Genomic DNA, 22645 nt, shown 5'->3' with positions numbered 1-22645 from the left:
AGAACCCGAACCCGTACCCTCACACTAACCCTAACCATATCCCTAAATCTAACCCTCACTCTACCACTTAACCTCACCCTCACATTAACCCGACCACTCACCCTAACCCTCATCCTAACCTTAAGCCTAACCCTAACCCTCACTCTAACAATAACCCTAAACCTAAACCTAACCCTAACCCTCACACTCACCCTCACCCTCAGCCTAACCCTAACCCTCACCCTCATCCTAACTCTAACCCTAACCCTAATCCTAACCCTCATACTCTCCCTCACCCTCACAGTTACCCTAACCCTAACCCTCACCCTCACCCTATACCTAACCCTCACCCTAATCCTAACTCTCACCCTAACCCTATCCCTACCCCTCAAGCTAACCCTTACCCTAACCCTAAACATAACCCTCACCCTAACTCTAACCCTCACCCCCACTCTAACCCTCACCCTCACCTGAAACCTCAACCACATCCTAACCCTCATGCTCACCCTAAATAAAACCCTAACACTAACCCTCATCTTAAACCTAACCCTAACCCTAACCCTTACCCTCACCCTCACCCTCAGCCTAACCTTAACTCTAACCCTAATCCTAACCCTAAACCTCAACCTCAACCTGACCGTCACCCTAAACCTTACCCTCAACCTAACCCTAACCCTAACCCTAACCCTCACACTAAACCTAACCCTCACCATTACCCTAAGCCTCACCCTCACCCTAACCCCCACACTAATCCTAAACCTAACCCTCACCCTAACCCTAACGCTCACCCTCACACTAACCCTCACCCTAACCCTTATTCTCACCCTAACCCTAACAGTAAAACTAACACTAACCCTCACACGAACCCTAACCCTCCCCCTAACCCTAACCCTTACCCTCATCTTAACCTTAACCCTCACCCTAACCGTCACCCTCACCGTCACCCTACCCCTCACCCTAACCCTAACTCTAACCCTCACCTTAACCCTAACCCTCACCCCAACCCTCAACTTCAAACAAATCCTCACCCTAACCCTAACAATAAATTAACTGAACCCCTCACCCTCACCTTAACCCTCACCCTAAGTCTCATCCTCACCCTAGCCTGAAATTAACACTAAACCTAACCCTAACCCTCACACTAAGCTCCACCCTCACCCTAACCCTAACCGTAGTCCTCATCCTAAGCCTCATTCTAACCCTGAACCTAACCCTAACCCTAACACTAACCCTAAACCTCACCTGCACCCTAAGCCTCACGCTATCCCTGAACTTCACCCCTAACCCTCAACTTAACCTTTAGTCTAACCGTCACCCTAACCCTAGCCCTCACCCTCACCTTCACCCTAACCCTAACCCTAACCCTCACCCTAACCCTAACCCTCAACCTAACAGTAACCCTAAACCTAACACTAACCTTCACCCCAACCCTAACCCGAAATCTCAACCTAACCCTAACCCTAAACCGCACCCTCAACCTAGCCCTCACCTAACACTAATTCTAACCCTAACCCGCACTCTGACCCTAACCCTAACCCTCACCCTTACTCTCACCATAACCCTAATCCTATCCCTAAGCTTCACCCTAACCCTCACCCTAAACCTAACCCTAATCCTCATCTTCTCCCTAGCCCTCACCCAACCCTAAACGTAACCGTACCCCTCACACTCAACCTAACCCTACCCCTAACCCTAACCCTCAGCCTAACCCTAACCTCCATCCTAACCCTCACCCTAACCCTAACACTAATCCTAAACCTCACCCTCAACCTAACCTTAACCCAAACCCTAACTCTCAACTTAACCCTCAACCTAACCCTAACTCTAACACTAACACTCACACTAAACCTAACCTTCACCCTAAAACTAACCCTAAAAACTCTCACTAACCCTCACCCTAACCCTAACCCTAACCATAACCATAACCCTGAACCTCACCCTAACCTTAAACCTAACCCTCACCCTCACCCTAACCCTTAGCCTTACCCTAACGCTCACCCTAAGCCTTAGCCTTGCCCTAACCCTCATCCTAACCCTAACCCTATTACTAACCCTCACCCTAAACCTCACCCTAACCCTAAACCTAACCCTAACCCTCACACTAAGCCTAAACCTCACCCTAAACCTAGCCCTCATCCTAACCCTAACCCTAATCCTCACCCTAACAGTAACCCTCAACCTCACCCGCACCCTAACCCTCACCCTAACCCTCACCCTCACCCTAAACATCACCCTAACCCTAACCCTCACGCTAACCTTAAGCCTAACCCTTACCCTAGCCCTAGAACTCACCCTCACCCTTACCCTCAGCCTAACCCTTAACCTAATTTAACCCTAACCCTCACCCTCATCCTCAACCTAACCCTGCCCCTTACCCTTACAATCACCCCAACCCTAACCTCTACCCTAAACCTAATTCACACCCTAAGCCTAACCCTAAGCCTAACCCTAAACTTCACCCTAAACCTAACCCTAAACCTCACCATCACCTAGACCTCACCCAAAACCTAACCCTAACCCTCACCCTAAACTTAACATTCAGATTAACCCTAAGACTAACCATAACCCACACCATAACCCTCACACTCACCCTCACCCTAACCCTAATCTTAACCCTCACCCTAAACCTCACCCTAAACCTAAACCTAACCCTAATCCTCACACTAAGCCCAACCCTCACCCTAACCCTAACACAAACTCTAACCCTCACCCTAAACCTAAACCTAACCCTAACCCTCACACTAAGCCTATCCCTCACCCTAAGCCTAGCCCTCATCCTAAGACTCATCCTAACCCTGAACCTAACCCTCACCCTAACACTAACCCTAAACCTCACCTGCACCCTAAAACTCACTCTAACCCTCAATTTCACCCTAAACATCACCCTAAACCTAACCCTCAACTTAACCTTAAGCCTAACCCTCACTGTAAAACTACCCCTCACCCTCACCCTCACCCTCCGATTAACACTAAACCTAACACTAAATGTAACACTCACCCTCAACCTAACCCTAACCCTAAACCTCACCCTAACCCCAACCCTCAACCTAACAGTAACCCTAAACCTAACACTAACCTTCACCCTAAACCTAACCCGAAATCTCAACCTAACCCTAACCCTAAACCTCACCCTCAACCTAGCCCTCACCTAACACTAATTCTAACCCTTACCCTCACTCTGACCCTAACCCTAACCCTCACCCTTACTCTCATCATAACCCTAATCCTATCCCTAACCTCACACTAACCCTCACACTAAACCTAACCCTAATCCTCACCTTCACCCTAGCAATCACCCTAACCCTAAACGTAACCGTACCCCTCACCCTCAGCCTAACCCTACCCCTAACCCTAACCCTCACCCTAACCCTAACCTCCATCCTAACCCTCACCCTAACCCTAACCCTAATCCTAAACCTCACCCTAAACCTCACCCTCAACCTAACCCTAACCCAAACCCTAACCCTCAACCTAACCCGCAACCTAACCCTAAACCTAACTCTAACACTCACACTAAACCTAACCCTCACCCTAACCCTAACACTAAACCCTCTCGCTAATCCTCATCCTAACCCTAACCCTAACCATAACCATAACACTGAACTTCACCCTAACCCTAAACCTAACCGTCACCCTCACCCTCACCCTAACCCTTAGCCTTAACCTAACCCTCACTCTAAGCCTTAGCCTTGCCCTAACACTCACCCTAACCCTAACCCTATCACTAACCCTCACCCTAACCCTAAACCTAACCCTAAACCTCACACTAAGCCTAACCCTCACCCTAACCCTAGCCCTCATCCTAACCCTCATCCTCACCCTAACCCTAACCCTCACCCTAACAGTAACCCTCAACCTCACCCGCACACTAACCCTCACGCTAACCCTCACCCTCACCCTAAACATCACCGTAACCCTAACCCTCACCCTAACCTTAAGCCTAACCCTCACCCTAAAACTAGACGTCACCCTCAACCTTACCCTCACCCTAACACTAACCCAAATTTAACCTCTACCCTCACCCTAATCCTCAACCTAACCCTGCCCCTTACCCTTACACTCACCCCAACCCTAACTTCCACCCTAAACCTAATCCTCACTCTAAGCCTAACCCTAAGCCTAACCCTAAACTTCACCCTAACCCTAACCCTAACCCTCACCATCACCTAGCCCTCACCCTAACCCTAACCCTCACCCTAAACTTAACCTTCAGATTAACCCTAGGACTAACCCTAACCCACACCCTCACCCTCACACTCACCCTCATCCTAACCATAATCTTAACCCTAACCCTAACCCTCATCATAAACCTCACCCTAACCCTAACACTAACACTAACACTAACCCAATCCCTCACCCTAACCTTAACTCTAACCCTAACCCTCACCCTCACCCTTACCCTAACCCTAAACCCAAACCTCACCTAAACCCTAACCCTAACCCTAACCCTCACCCTCATTTCACACTCACCGTAACCCTAAACCTAACCCTAAATTTCACCCTCACACTCACCCTAACCCTAACCCAAACCTTCAACCGAAATCTCACACTCACCCTCATCCTCACCATCACCCTCAACCTAAAACTGCCCCTAACCCTTACTCTCACCCCAACCCTAACCTCCACCCTAAACCTAACCCTCACCCTATCCCTAACCCTAACGCTAACCCTAACCCTCACAATAAACTTACCCTTCACCCTAAACCTAACCCTACCCCTCATCCTAACCCTCATCCTAACCCTAAACCTAACACTAATTTAACCCTAACCCTAACCCTAAACCTCGACCCAAACATAACCCTAACCCTCACCCTCACCGTAACCATAACCCTAACCGTAACCCTAAGAATAACCCTGAACCTAAACCTAACTTAACCCTAATCCTAAACCTCACCCTCACCCTCACCCTAATACTAATATTAACCGTAACCCTAAACCTAAACTTAAACCTAACCCTAATTCTAACCCACACCCTAACCCTAACCATAATTTTAACCCTCACCTGAACCAAACCCTAACCCTAACCCTCACACTAAACCCAAACATTACCCTAACCCTAACCCTCACACTAACCGTGACCCTAACACTCACGGTAACCCTAACACTCATTCTCACTCTAACCCTCACTCTAAACCTTAACTTAATCCTATCCCTAACCCTAAGACTAATCCTAACCCGCACACTAACCCTCACCCTAACCCTAACCCTAACCCTCACCCTAACTCTAAACCTAACTCTAAAACCCACCCTCACCCTAACCCTCACCCAAAACCTTACTCTCACCCTAACCCTCACGCTAAGCCTAACCCTAACCTTAACCCTCACCCTCACAATAACCCTCATCCTAAGCCTAACCCTCACCCTCACCCTAACCCTCACACTCATCCTCAGCCTAACCCTTAAACTAATCCGACCCCTCACTCTCACTCTGACCCTAAACTCACCCTAACCCTAACCCCAACCCTCACCCTCACCCTAACCCTCAATCTAACCCTAACACTAAACACAATCCTAACACTCACCCGCACCCTAAACCTCACCGTCACCCTAACCCTCACCCTAAACATAACCCTCACCCTCACCCTAACCCTCAGTTTGACCCTCACCCTCACCCTCACCCTAACCCTCACCCTAACCCTAACCCTCAACCTCACCCTCACCCTCACCCAAAATCTAACCCTCAGTCTCAAGGGAACGCTCACCCTCATCCTAACCATTACCCTCATGCTAAACATCACCTAACCCTAACCCTCACGCTCACCATAATCCTAACCCTAATCCTCACCCTAACCCTAACTCTTACCCTCAACCTCACACTCAGTCTAATCTTAACATTAACATTAACCCTAAACCTAAACCTCACCCTCAGCCTAAACTTAACCCTAACCCTAATCCTAAACCTAAACCTAACCCTAACCCTCACACTCACCCTCACCCTATCCGTAACCCTTAAGCTAACCTTCACCCTAAACCTAACCCTAAACCTCACCCTCACCCTAACACTAACACTAAACCTAACCCTCACCCTCAACCAAACCTTAAACCCAACCCTAACCCTCAACCTAACCATCACCCTAACCCTCACGATAACCCTAACCCTCACTCTCACCCTAATCCTCACCCTAACCTTTACCCTCACCCTAACAGTAACCCTGAACCTCATCCAGATTCAAACCCTAACTCTCACCGTCACCCTAAAGCTAACCCTAATGTTCACCCTCACCATAACCCGAACCCTAAACTTCGCCATCACCCAAATCCTAACACTCAGTCTCACCCTCACTCATACCCTCACCCTAACCCTCACCCTCAATCTCACCCTCAGCCTAAACCTAAACCTAACCCTAATCCTAACCCTGACCCTCACCCTCACCCTCACCCTCAACCTAAACTTAAATGTAACCCTAATCCTAACCCTCACCCTCAACCTCACCCTAAACCTAACTCTAACCCTAACCCTAACACTCACTCTAACCCTCACGCTAACCATAATTCTAAGCCTAACCTTCACCCTAACCCTCACCCTAACCCTTAACTGCAAACTAACCCTAAACCTAACCCTCAGCCTCACCCTAAACCTCACCCTACCCGTAACCCACACCCTAATCCTTACCCTGCCGCTAACTCTCACCCTAAACCTAACCCTAACCCTCACCCTAACACTCACGATAACCCCAACCCTCAATTTCACCCTAACCTTCACCCTAAAACTTACCCTCACCCTCACCCTAACCCTAACCCTAACCCCCACACTAACCCTAACCCTCACTCTAACCCTGAACCTAACCCTCACCCTCATCCTAAACCTAAACCTAACCCTAACCCTATCCTTCACCATCACCATCACACTAAGAGTAAGGCTAACCCTAAACTGCACTATCACCCTAATACTCACCCTAACTCTTACCCTCACCCTAAACTTAACCCTAACCCTAACCCTCAAACTAAACCTAACCTTCACCCTAACCCTAACCCTACCCCTCACCCTAACCCTTAGCCTTAGGTAACCCTCACCCTAAACCTTAGCCTTGCCCTCACCCTCACCTTAACCCTAACCCTATCACTAACCCTCACCCTCACCCTCAACCTAAACACCACCCTAACCCTAAACCTAACCCTAACCCTCACACTAAGCCTAACCCTCAACCTAACCCTAAGCCTAGCTCTCATCGTAACCCTCATCCTAACCCTAAACCTAACCCTCACCCTAAACCTCACCTTCACCCTAAACATCACCGTAACCCTAACCCTCACCCTAACCTTAAGCCTAACCCTCACACTAACCCTAGCCCTCACCCTCACCCTCACCCTCTGCTTAACACTAAACCTAACCCTAATCCTAACCCTCAACCCCACCCTAACCTTAACCCTAAACCTCACCCTAACCCTAACGCTCAACTTAACCGTAACCCTAAACCTAAGACTAACCCTCACCCTAACCCTAACCTGAAATCTCACCCTAAACCTAACCCTAACCCTCACCCTCAACCTAGCTGTCACCTAACATTAATTCTAACCTTAACCCTCACTCTGACCCTAACCCTAACCCTCACTCTTACTCTCACCATAACCCTAATCCTATCCCTAACACTCACCCTAATCCTCACCCTAAACCTAACCCTAATCCTCACCTTCACCCTAGCCCTCAACCTAACCCTAATCGTAATCCTAATCCTCACTCTCACCCTCAACCTAACCCTACCCCTAACCCTAACCCTCACCCTAACCCTAACCTCCATCCTAACCCTCACCCTAACCCTAACCCTAATCCTAAACCTCACCCTAAACCTCACCCTCAACCTAACCCTAATCCAAACCCTAACTCTCAACCTAACCCTCACCCTACCCCTAACACTAACACTCACACCAAACCTAACCCTCAACCTACCCCTCACCCTACCCCTCACGCTAACCCTCATCCTATCCCTAACCATAACCCTAAACCTGAACCTCACCCTAACCCTAAACCTAACCTCACCCTAGCCCTTAGCCTTACCCTAACCCTCACTCTAAGCCTTAGCCTTGACCTAACCCTCACCCTAACCCTCACCCTAACCCTCACCCTAACCATCACCCTAACCATCACCCTAACCCTAAGCCTAACACTAACCCTCACACTAAGCCTAACCCTCACCCTAACCCTAGCCCTCATGCTAACCCTCATCCTAACCCCAAACCTAACACTCACCCTAACACTATCCCTCAACCTCACCCGCACACTAACCCTCACCCTAAATCTCACCCTCATCATAAACATCAATCTAACCCTAACCCTCACCCTAACCTTAAGCCTAACCCTCACCCTAGCCATAGACCTCACCCTCACCCTTACGCTCAGCCTAACCCTCACCCTAATATATCCCTAACCCTCACCCTCACCCTCAACCTAACCCTGCCCCTTACCCTTACACTCACCCCAACCCGAACCTCCACCCTAAACCTAATCCTCACCCTAAGCCTAAACCTAAGCCTAACCCTAAACCTCACACTAACCCAAATCTTAACCCTCACCATCACCTAGCCCTCACCCTAAACTTAACCCTAAACCTCACCCTAAACCTAACCCTCAGATTAACCATAAGACTAACCCTAACCCTCACCATAACCCTCACACTCACCCTCACCCGAACCCTAATCTTAACCCTAACCCTAACCCTCATCATAAACCTCACCCTAACCCTAACCCTAACACTAACCCTAACCCTATCCCTCACCCTAACCCTAACCCTAAGGTGAACCCTAACACTCAACTCACAATAACCCATCACACTAAACCTAATGCTAACTCACACCCTACCCCTCATCCTAACCATAAACCTAACACTAATCTTAACCCTAACCCTAATCCTAAACCTCACAACAAACCTAACCCCAACCCTCACCCTCACCCTCACCTTAACCCTAACCCTCAGCCTCACTCTAGCCCTCAAACCAACCCTAATCCTAACCCTAACTCTCATTCTTACCTTCACCCTCACCCTAACTCACACACTAACCCTCACCCTAACAGTAACCCTAACCCACACCTTAACCCTAACCCTCACCCTAACCCTAACCCTCACCCTCACCCTCACTTTCCCCCTAACCCTAATTCTAACCCTAACCCTCACCCTAACACTAAGCCTAAGCCTAATGCTAACTCTAACCCTCACCCTCACCGTCTCCCTAACCCTAAACTTATCCCTAAACCTCACCCTATCCCTAACATTCACCCTAAACCGCACCCAAAACCTCATCCTCACCCTAACACGAACAATAACCCTGACCCTAACCGTCACCCTAAACCTCACCCTAATGATTACTCTCACGCTAATCCTAACCCTAACCCTAACCCTAATCCTCACACTAATCCTCACCCTAACCCTAACCCTAAACTTCACCCAACCCTAACCCTAAAACTTACCCTAATACTAACACTAAACCTAACCCTTACCCTCAGCCTAAGCCTCACCGAAAGCCTAACACTCACCCTCACCCTAAACATCACCCTAACCCTAACCTTCACCCTAACCCTAACCCTAACACTCACTCTAAACCTCACCCTCACCCTCACCCTCACCCGAAGCCTAAACCTAACCCTACCCCTAATCCTTAACCTAACACTCTCCATCACCCTCACCCTAAACCTATCCCTACCCCTAACACTAACCCTCACCCTCACCCTCACCCTAACACTAACACTAACCCTAACCCTAATCCTCACCTTAAACTTAACCCTCAACCACTACCTAATCCTAACACTCACCCAAACCTTTATCCTCACCCTAACGCTAACCCTAAGCATAACCTTAACAGTCACAATAACCCTAACCCTCACTCTAACCATAAACCTACACCTCAACCTAACACTCACCCTAACCCTAACCATAAACCTAAACCTCACCCTAAGCCTAACCCTAACCCTCACCCTCACCGTTAACTTCACCATCACCCTAACACTCACCCTAAGCCTAACCCTCACCCACACCTTAACCCTCAACCTCACCGGAACCCTCACCCTCACCCTAAGCTTAATCCTAACCATACCCCTAATCCGTAACCTAACCCTCTCCATCACCCTCACCCTAAACCTGTCCCTACCCCTAACACTAACCCTCACTCTCACACTCACCCTAACACTAACCCTAACCCTAACCCTAAACCTCACCTTAAACCTAACCCTCAATCGCTACCTAACACTACCCCTCACCCTTACCCTCACCCTAACCCATATCCTCACCCTAAGGCTAACCCTAAACCTAACGCTAACAATCAAAATAACCTTAACCCTCACTCTAACCATAAACCTACAACTCACCCTAACCCTAACCCTAAACCTAACCCTCACCCTAACCCTAACCCGAACCCGAACCCTCACCGTAACCCTCACCATCACCCTAACACTCACCCTAAGCCTAACTCTCACCCACACCTTAACCCTCAACCTCACGCAAACCCTCACCCTCACCCTAACACTCACCCTCAACCTAAACATCACCCGAAACCTAACGTCACCTTAACCCTAACCCTCAACCTCACCCTAAACCTAACCCTCACACTTACCCTCACCCTCACCCTAATCCTCACATTAAGCCTCACCCCTACCTAACCGAAACCCTCACCCTCACTCTCACCCTAACCCTCACCACCAACCTAGCCCTCAACCTAACCCTAACCCTAAACCTCACCCTCACCCTCACCCTCATCCTAACCCTAAGCCTAACTCTAATCCTAAACCTCACCCTCAAACTCACCCTCAGCCGAACCCACACCCTCACCCTAACCCTCTCCCTAAACCTTACCCTCACCCTAACCCTAAACCTAAACCTCAACCTCAACCTAAACCAAACTGTAACCCTAATCCTAAATCTAACCCTCACCCTCAACCTCACGATAAACCTAACCCTAACCCTCACTCTCACCCTCACCCTAACTGTAACCCTCACCCTCACACTAAACCAAACCTTAACCCCAACCCTAACCCTCACCCTAACCATCACCCTAATACTCACATTAACCCTAACCCTCAATCTCACCCTAACCCTCACTCTAAACCTTACCCTCACTCTAACCCCAACCATAAACCTCACCCAGACCCAAACCCTAAAGCTCACCGTCACCCTAAACCTAACCCTAATGCTCACCATCACCCTAACACTCCCCCTAAACCTAACCCTCCCCCTTGTCCTAACCCTCACCCATACCCTCACCCTAACCCTCAACCTCACCGTAAACATCACCCTAAGCCTAACCCTCCCCCTTACCCTAACCCTCACCCTCACCTCACCTTAAACCGAACCCTAAATCTAATCCTAATCCTAACCCTAACCCTGAACCTGACCCACACCCTCAACCTAACTGTAAACATAACCCTAATCCTAAATGTCAACCTCACCCTCACCCTAAACCTAACTCTAACACTAACCCTAACCCTCACCCTAACCCTAATGCTAAGCTTAACCCTCACCGTAACCCTAACCCTAACCCACACCCTCATCCTAAACCGAACCCTAACCCTCACCCTAAACCTCACCCTCACCCTAAATATCACCCTAACCCTAACCCTCACCCTAACCTTAAGCCTAACCCTCACCCTAACCCTATCGCTCACCCAAACCCTAACCCTCAGCTTAACACTAAACCTAATCCTAACCCTAACCGTAATTCTCGCCCTCACCCTCACCCTAACCCTAACCCTAAACCTCACCCTAACCCTAACACTCACCCTCACCCTCAGCCTAACAGTATCCCTAACCATAATCCTAACCGTCACCGTCACCCTCACCCCTCACCCTCAGCCTATTCCTCACCCTGAACCTAACCCTAACCCTAACCCTCACGCTAACCCTCACCCTGACACTCACGATAACCCTGACTCACTCTCATAGTAATACTCACCCTAACCCTTAAATTCACCATAACCCTAACCCTAAACCTAAGCCGAACCCTGACAATAACCCTAACCCGCACCCTAACCATAACACTAACCCTAACCCTCACCCTCACCTTCAGCCTAACAGTATCCCTAACCCTAATCCTAACCCTCACACTAACCCTCACCCTAACCCTAAACCTAAACCTGACCCTAAACCTAATGCTAACCCTCACCTTCACCCTCACCCTCAGCCTAACCCTAACCGGAACCCTAATCCTAACCCTCACCCTCACCCCTCACACTCAGCCTAACCCTCACCCTCAACCTAACCCCAATCCTAACCCTCACCCAAACCCTCACCCTAACACTCATGATAACACTAACACACACCCTAACCCTTACCCTCACCCTAACCCTAAACCTAATCCTAACCCTAACCCTCACACTAACACTAACCCTCACCTTAACCCTAACACTCACCCTAACACTCACCCTCATCCTAGACCTTACCCTAACCCTAAGCACAACCTATACCCTCACACGCACCCTAAGGCTAACCCTAACACTCAACCTAACCCTCACTCTAACTCTAAACCTCACCCTAACCCTAAACCTAACCCTCAGATTCACCCTAGCCCTCACACTAACCCTAACCCTAAACGTCACCCTCACCCTAACCCTCACTCTAAACCTTGCCCGCACCCTAACCTTAAACCTATCACTAACCCCAACACTAACCATAAACCTCACCATAACTCTAACCCTACTGCTCAGCCTAACCCTCCTACTAATGCTAAACCTAAACCAAACTCTCACCATAACCCTAACACTAACACTCACACTAAAACTAAGACTAACCCTAAACCTAACCCTCACCCTCACCCTCAACTTCAACCTAACCCTTACCCAAACCCTAATCCTAAACCTAACCCTCACCCTCAACCTGTCTCTAAACATAACCTTAACCCTAACTCTCACTCTCACCATAACCCTAACCCTAAACCTATCCCTAAACCTCACCCTATCCCTAATCCTCACCCTAACCCTACCCCTAACCATTGCCATAACCCTAAACCACAATTTAAATCTAACCCTAATCCTAACCCTAACCCTCAACTTAACCCAATCCCTAACCCTAAACCTAACACACAGCCTAAATCTAACCCTCAACCTCACCCTCACCCTCACCCTCACCCTCAGCCTACACATAAGCCTAACCCTAACCCTAACCCTAACACTCACACTCATCCTCACCCTAAACCAAAGCCTAACCCTAACCCTAACCCTAACCCTCACACTCACCCTCACACTCAGCCTAACCCTAACCCTAATCCTAACCCTAACATCCACCCGAACCCTAACCCTCAACCTAACCCTAAACCTAACATTAACCATAACCCTCACACTAACCGTAACCCTCACCCTAACCCTACACCTAACCCTCATCCTAACCCTGACCCTAACCTTAATCCTAACCCTAACCCTAACCCTAACTCTAAACCTAAACCTAAACCTCTCCTTCACTCTCACCCTAATCGTAACCTTAAACTTAACCCTAACCCTAACAATAAACCTAAACCTAAACCTAATCCTAACCCTCACCCTCACCCTAACCCTAACCTTAACCATCCCCCTAACCCTATCCCTCAACCTAACCGTAACCCTAAACCTAACACTAACACTCACCCTAACCCTAACCCGAAATCTCACACTAACCCTAAACCTAACCCTCATCCTCAACCTCGACTTAACCCTACCCCTAACGCTAACACTCACTCTAACCCTAACCTCCATCCTAACACTCACCCTAACCCTAAAACTCACCCTAAACCTCACCCTCAACCTAACCCTAACCCAAACCCTAACCCTGAACCTAAACTTCGCAATAACCCTAACCCTAACCCTAACATTAACCCTCATACTAAACCTAACCCTCACCCTAAACCTAAACCTACCCCTCACGCTAACCCTCATCCTAACCCTAACCCTAACCCTCACCCTCACCCTAACCCTCACCCTAAGCCTTAGCCTTGCTCTAACCCTCACCCTCACCCTAACCCTATTACTAACCCTCACCATAACACTCACCCTAAACATCACCCTAACCCTAAACCTAACCCTAACCCTCACACTAAGCCTAACCCTCACCCTAACCCTAACCCTAGTTCTCACGCTAACCCTCACCCGCACACTAACCCTCACCCTAACCCTCACCCTCACCCTAAATATCACCCAAACGCTAACCCTCACCCTCACCCTAACCCTAACCCTCACCCTCAGCCTCAGCCTAACCCTAATCCTAACCCTCACAATCACCCTCACCCTCACCCTAAAACTAAACCTCACCCTAAACCTAATGCTAACCCTCACCCTCACCCTCACCCTGACCCCTCACCCTCAGCCTAATCCTCACCCTGAACCACACCCATACACTAACCCTCATGCTAACCCTCACCTTAACACTCACGATAACCCTGACTCACTCTCATACTAACACTCACCCTAACCCTTACCCTCATCCTAACCCTAACCCTCAACCTAACCCTAACCCTGAAAATAACCCTAACGCTCACCCTAACCCTAACCCTCACCCTAACACGCACACTCATCCTAAAGTTAACCCTAACCTAAATCCGCACCCTTACCCTCACACTCACACTAAGGTAAACCTAACCCTCACTCTCACCCTAAACCACACCCAAAGCCTTAACCGAACCCCAACCCTCACCCTAACCCTAACCCTCAAACTAAACCAAACCCTTTCCCTAACTCTAACCCTACCCCTCACCCTAACACTAACCCTAAACCGAAGCCTAGCCCTAACTCTAACCCTAAACCTCATAGTCACCCTCACCCTCAGCCTAACCCTAACCCTAATCCTAAAGCTAACCCTCACCCTCACCCACAAACAAATCCTATGCCTAAGTCTAACCCACACCCTAACAGTAACATCGACCCAAACCCTAACCCACAACCTAACCCTAACCTTAACACTAACCATAACCCTCACACTAACCGTAACCCTCACCCGAACCCTACCCCTACCCCTCACCCTACCCCTCATTGTAACCCTGACCCTAACCTTAATCCTAACCCTAACCCTAACCCTCACTCTAACCCTAACCCTAAACCTCACCCTCACTCTCACCCTAATCGTAACCATAACCTTAACCCTAACCTTAACAATAACACTAAACCTAACACTAATCCTAACCCTCACCCTCACCCTAACCCTAACCTTAACCATCACCCTAATCCTAGCCCTCAACCTAACCTTAAACCTAAACCTAACACTAACCATAACCCTATCCCTAAACCGAAATCTCACCCTAACTCTAAACCTAACCCTCACCCTCAACCTAGACCTAACCCTACCCTGAACCCTAACACTCACCCTAACCCTAACCTCCATCCTAACCCTCACCCTAACCCTAAACGTCACCCTAAACCTCACCCTCAACCTAAACCTAACCCAAACCCTAACCCTCAACCTAAACTTCGCCTAAACCTAACCCTAACCCTAACACTATCCCTCATACTAAACCTAAACCTAACCATACCTCACTCTAACCCTCATCCTAACCCTAACTTTAACCCGAACCCTGAAACTCACCCTAACCCTAACCCTCACCCTCACACTCACCCTAACACTTAGCCTTACCATAAACCTCACCCTAAGCCTTAGACTTGCTCTAACCCTCACCCTCACCCTAACCCTATCACTAACCCTCACCCTAACCCTAAACCTAACCCTAACCCTCACACTAAGCCTAAACTTCAACCTAACCCTAACCATAGTTATCTTCCTAAACCTCACCCGCACCCTAATCCTCACCCTCACCCTAAATATTACACAAACGCTAACCTTCACCCTAACCCTCACCCTCACCATAACCCTCACCCTAACCCTTGCCCTCACCCTAACCTTAAATGTATCACTAACCCCAACACTAACCCTAACCCTCACCATAACCCTAACCCTACTCCTCAGCCTAACCCTCATACTAATCCTAAACCTAACCCAAACTCTCACCCTAACCCTAACACTAACACTCACCCTAAATCAAAGCCTAACCCTAACCCTAACCCTCATCCTCACCCTCAACTTCAACCTAACCCGTACCCTAACCCTAATCCTGAACCTAAACCTCACCCTCAACCTGTCTCTAAACATAACCTTAACCCTAACTCTCACTCTCACCATAACCCTAACCTAAACCTATCCCTAAACCTCACCCTATCCCAAACCCTCACCCTAACCCTAACCCAAACCCTCACCCTCACACTAACCCTAACCCTAACCAAAACCCTAACCCGCAACCTAAATCTAACCCTAATCCTAACCCTAACCCTCAACCTAACCCAATCCTTAACCCTAAACCTAACACTCAGCCCAAATCTAACCCTCAACCTCACCCTCACCCTCACCCTCACCCTCAGCCTACACATAAGCCTAATCCTAACCCTAACCATAACCCTCACACTCACCCTCACCCTAAACCAAAGCCTAACTCTAACCCTAACGCTAACCCTCACACTCAACCTCACCCTCAGCCTAACCCTAACCCTAATCCTAAAGATAAACCTCACCCTCACCCCCAACCAAACCCTACGCCTAACCCTAAACCTCACCCTAACCCTAACATCCACCCGAACCCTAACCCTAACACTAACCATAACCCTCACACTAACCATAACCCTTACCCTAACCCTACACCTAACCCTCAACCTACCCCTCATCCTAAGCCTTACCCTAACCTTAATCCTAACACTAAGGCTAACCCTCACTCTAACCCTAAACCTAAACCTCATGCTCACTATCACCCTAATCGTAACCTTAAACTTAAAACTAACCCTAACAATAACCCTAAACCTAACCCTAATACTAACCCTCACCCTCACCCTAACCCTAACCTTAACCATTCCCCTAACCCTATCCCTCAACCTAACCGTAACCCTAAACCTAACACTAACACTCACCCTAACCCTAACCCGAAATCAGACTCTAACCCTAACCATCACCCTCACCCTCAACCTCGACCTAACACTACCCCTAACCCTAACACTCAGCCTAGCCGTAACCTCAATACTAACCCTCACACTAAACCTAAACCTCACCCTTAACCTCACCCTCAACCTAACCCTAACCCAATCCCTAACCCTGAACCTAAACTTCGCCTAACCCTAACCCTTACTCTAACACTAACCCTCATACTAAACCTAACCCTCACCCTAAACCTAACCCTACCCCTCACGCTAACACTCATCCTAACCCTAACTTTAACCCTAACCCCGAACCTCACCCTAACCCTAACCCTCACACTCACACTCACCCTCATCCTAAACCTCAACCTTAACCTAACCCTCACCTTAAGCCTTAGCCTTGCTCTAACCCTCACCCTCACTCTAACCCTATCACTAACCCTCACTATAACCCTCACCCTAACCATCACCCTAACCCTAAACGTAACCCTAACCCTCACACTAAGCCTAACCCTCACCCTAACCGTAACACTAGTTCTCATCCTAACCCTCACCCGCACACTAACCCTCACCCTAACCCTCACCCTCACCCTAAATATAACCCAAACGCTAACCCTCACCCTCACTCTAACCCTCACCCTAAACCCTAACCCTCACCCTCACCCTCAGCCTAACAGTATCCCTAACCCTAATCCTAACCCTCACAATCACCCTCACCCTAACCCTAACCCTAAACCTCACCCTAAACCTAATGCTAACCCTCACCCTCACCCTCAGCCTAACCCTAACTGTAACAGTAATCCTAACCCTCACACTAACCGTAACCATCACCCTAACCCTAACCCTAACCCTCACACTAACCATAACCCTCACCCTACCCCTACACCTACCCCTCACCCTACCCCTCATTCTACCCCTAACTCTCACCCTCACCCTAACCCTAACCCTAACTCCAACCCTAAACCTCACCCTAACCCTAACCCTCACCCTCACCCTCACCTCACCTTCACTTTAACCCTAACCCTAAACCTAAACCTCAACACCCCCCTCACCCTAACCCTGACCCGAACCCTCAACCGAACTGAAACCCTCACCCTCATCCTCACCATCACCCTCAACTTCACCTTAACCCTAATTTAACCCTAACCCTCACCCTCAACCTAAACCTGACCCTAACCCTTACTCTCACTCCAACCCTAAACCTAAACCTCACCCTAACCCTAACCGTAACCCTCACACTGACCCTCACACTAAACCTAACCCTCACCCTAACCCTCACCCTCACCCTAACCCTTAGGCTTACCCTAACCCTCACACTAAGCCTTAGCCTTGCTCTAAGCCTCACCCTCACCCTAACCCTATCACTAACCCTCACCATAACCCTCACCCTAACCATCAACCTAACCCTAAACCTAACCCTAACCCTCACACTAAGCCTAACCGTCACCCTAACTCTAACCCTAGTTCTCATCATAACCCTCACCTGCACACTAACCCTCACCCTAACCCTAACCCTCACCCTCACCCTCAGCCTAACAGTATCACTAACCCTAATCCTAACCCTAACAATCACCCTCACCCTATCCCTAACCCTAAACATCACCCTAAACCTAATGTGAACCCTCACCCTCACCCTCAGCCTAACCCTAACTATAACTCAAATCCTAAACCTCACACTAACCGTAACCCTCACCCTAACCCTAACCCTAACTGTAACCCTAATCCTAAACCTCACACTAACCGTAACCCTCACCCTAACCCTAACCCTCACACTAACCGTAACCCTCACCCTACCCCTACGCCTACCCCTCACGCTACCCCTCATTCTAACCCTAACCCTCACCTTCACACTAAATCTAACCCTAACTCTAACCCTAAACCTCACCCTAACCCTAACCCTCACCCTCACCTCACCTTCACCATAACCCTAAGCCTAACCCTAAATCTCACCATCACACTCACCCTAACCCTGACCCGAACCATCAACCGAACCCTCACCCTCACCTTCATCCTTACCATCACCCTCAACCTCACCCTAACCCTAATTTAACCCTAAACCTCACCCTCAACCTAAACCTGACCCTAACCCTTACTCTCACTCCAACCCTAAACCTAACCCTCATCCTAACCCTAACCCTAACCCTCACCCTAACCCTCACACTAAACTTAGCCCTCACCCTAACCCTAATCCTACCCCTCACCTTAACCCTTAGCCTTACACTAACCTTCACCCTAAGCCTTAGCCTTGCCCTAACCCTCACCCTAACCCTAACCCTATCACTAACCCTCACCCTAACCATCACCCTAACCCTAAACCTAACCCTAACCCTCACCCTAACCCTAACCCTAGCCCTCATCCTATTCCTAAACGTAACCCTCAACCTAACCCTAACCCTAAACCTCACCCGCACCCTAACCCTCACCCTAACCCTCACCCTAAACATCACCCTCAACTTATCCCTCACCCCAACCTTTAACCTAATCCTCACCCTAACCCTGGCCCTCACCCTCACCCTAACCCTAACCCTAAACCTCACTGTCACTGTACCTTAAGCCTAAACATCACCCTCACCCTAACCTTAACCATCACTTTCAACATCAACCTCAGCCTAGCACTAAGCCTAACGCTAACCCTGACCCTAACCTTCAAACTCACCATCAAGCTAGCCCTAATCCTAACACTAACCCTAACCCTAACCCTAACCTTCACCCTAACCCTCACCCTAACACTAGCCTTAACAGTAACCCTCACCATAATCCTCACCCTAAACCTATCTCCAAACCTAAACCTCACCCTCACCCTAACCCTAAACCTAACCCTAAAACCTTTCCCTAAGCCTTAGACTAACAATCAACCTCACTCTCACCCTCACTGTAACCCTAACCCTAACCCTAACAATAACCCTAATTCTAACCCTAACCCTAACCCTAACCCTCTCCCTCACCCTCACCCTAGCCTTCACCCTAACCCTAATAGTCACCCTAATCCTAACCCTAACCCTCACCCTAACCCTAAACCTAACACTAACCCTAAATCTAATCCTCACCCTCACCCTCACCCTCCTCCTAATCCTAAGCCTAACCCTAACCCTAAACCTCACACTCACCCTCAGCCTAACCCTAACCCTAAACCTAACCCTAACCCTAACGCTCACCATAAACCTCACACTAAGACTAAGGCTAAACCTAACGGTCACTATCACCCTAACCCTCACTCTTACTCTTACCCTCACCCTAACCCTTACCCTAACCCTCACACTTAACCTAAACCTCACCCTGACCCTAATACTTCCCCTCACCCAAACCCTCCACATAACCCTTAGCCTCACCCTAACCCTCACCCTAAGCCTTAGGCTTGACCTCACCCTCACCCTAACTCTAACACTATCACTAACCCACACCCTAACCATCATCCTAACACTAAACCTAACCCTAACCCTCACACTAAGCCTAACCCTCACCCTAACCCTAACCCTAGCCCTCATCCTAACCCTCATCCGAAGCCTAAACCTTACCCTCAACCTAAGCCTAACCCTAAACCACACCCACAGCCTAACTCCCACCCTAACCATCCCGCTCACCCTAAACATCACCCTAACCCTAACCCTCACCCTAACCTTAAGCCTAACCCTCACCCTAACCTTAGCCCTCATCCTCACCCTCACCCTCAGCTTAACACTAAAACTAACCTTAATCCTAACCGTAATACTCACCCTCACCCTCAACCTAACCCTAATGCTAACCCTCAAGCTAACCCTAACCCTCAGCCTAAGAGTATCCCTAAACCTAATCCTAACCCTCACACTCACCCTCACCCTAACCCTAACCCTAACCCTAACCCTCACCCTAAGCCTAATGCTAACCCTCACACTCACCCTCACCCTAACCCTCACCCTAACCCTATCCCTAAACCTAACCCTAAACCTCACACTCACTCTCAGCCTCTGCCTACCCGTAACCCTAACCCTAACTCTCACCATAAACCTCACACTAAGATTGAGGCTAAACCTAACTCTCACTATCACCCTAACCCCCACTCTTACTCTTACACTCACCCTAACCCTAACCCTAAACCTCACCCTCACCCTCAGCCTAAAAGTATCCCTAAACCTAATCCTAACCTCACACTCACCCTCAACCTCACCCCTCACAATCAGCCTAACCCTCACCCTCACTCTAACCCTCACCCTAACCCTTACCCTCACCCTAACCCTCACCCTCATCCTCAGAGTAACCCTAACCCTAATCCTAGCCCTAACGCTCAACTTCAACCTCACCCTAAACCTAACCCTAACCCAAAGCCTCACACTCACACTCACCCTCATTCTCACCCTCACCCTAACCCTCACCCTAACCCTAACACTCACAATCACCCTAACCCAAAACCTAACATTCACACTAAAACTCACACTAACGCTCATGATAACCCTAACCCTCATTCTCACCCTAAACCTCACCCTAATGCTTATCCTCACCCTAACACTCACCCTAACCCTAACCCTACCCATAATCCTAACCCTCATCCTAACCTTAACCTTAACCCTCACTCTAACCCTAACACTAACCCTAAACCTCACCCTCACCCTCACCTTCACCCTCAGCATAACTCTAACCCTAACCCTAATCCTAACCCTCACCCTCACTCCTCATCCTCACACTAACCCTCACCCTAACTCTTATGCTCACCCTAACCCTCACCCTCACTCTCATTGTTACCCGAACCCTAATCCTAACCTAACCCTCAACCTTAACTTCACACTAAACCTAACCTTAACCCTAAGCCTCACCCTCACTCTGACACTAACCCTCACCCTAACCCTTACCCTCAACCTAACCCTAACCCTAACCTTCACACTAAAACTTACCCTCACCCTAACCCTAACCCTACCCCTCACCCTACCCTCAACCTAACCCTAATCCTAACCCTAACCATAAACCTCACCCTAACCCTAACCCTAACCCTCACCCTCAACCTCACTTTAACCCTAACTCGGACCCTAACCTTAACAATAACCCTAACCCTAAGCCTAACCCTAAATCTCACCCTACCCGTCACCCTAACCCTAATCCTATCACTCACCCTCACACTAACCTTAACCCTAACCCTAGCCCTAACCCTAACCCTAACCCTAACCCTAACCTTCACCCTAACTTTCAACCTAACCCTAAACCTAAACCTCACCCTAACACTAACCCTAAATTTAAACCTCTCCGTTACCCTAAACCACACCCTAACACTTAACCTCACCCTAACGTTAACTCTAACCCTAAATCTCAACCTCACCCTAAACCTCACCCTAATCCTAACCCTCACCCTAACTCTTACCTCACCCTCAACCTTACCCTAAACCTAACTCTAACCCTCACACTCACCCTCACCATTACCGTAAATCTAACCCTAACCATAACAATAATCATAAACCTAACCCTTACCCAAACCCTCACCGAACCCTACCCCTAACCCTAACCCTAAACCTCACGAAAACCCTAACCCTAACCCTCAACCTCACACTGCGCCTGATCCTAAGTCTAACCCTAACCCTAACCCTCACACTCACCCTCACCCTCAGCCTATCCCTAACTGTAACCCTAATCCTAAACCTCACACTCACCCCTCACGCTCAGCCTAACCCTCACCCTCAACCTAACCCTAATCCTAACCCTCACCCAAACCCTCACCCTAATACTCATGATAACCCTAACATTCACCCTAACCCTTACCCTCACCCTAAACCTAAACCTAAACCTAACCCTAACCCTCACACTAACACTAACCCTCACCCTAACCCTAACACTCACCCTAACACTCACCCTCATCCTAAACCTAAC

The sequence above is a fragment of the Dipodomys merriami genome, unplaced genomic scaffold (assembly GCF_024711535.1).
Source record: "Dipodomys merriami isolate MVZ:Mamm:240054 unplaced genomic scaffold, mDipMer1.0.p SCAF_23, whole genome shotgun sequence".
NCBI classification, from domain to species: domain Eukaryota; kingdom Metazoa; phylum Chordata; class Mammalia; order Rodentia; family Heteromyidae; genus Dipodomys; species Dipodomys merriami.
The sequence above is the reverse complement of the archived record's forward strand: the minus strand, read 5'-3'. Positions refer to the sequence as shown.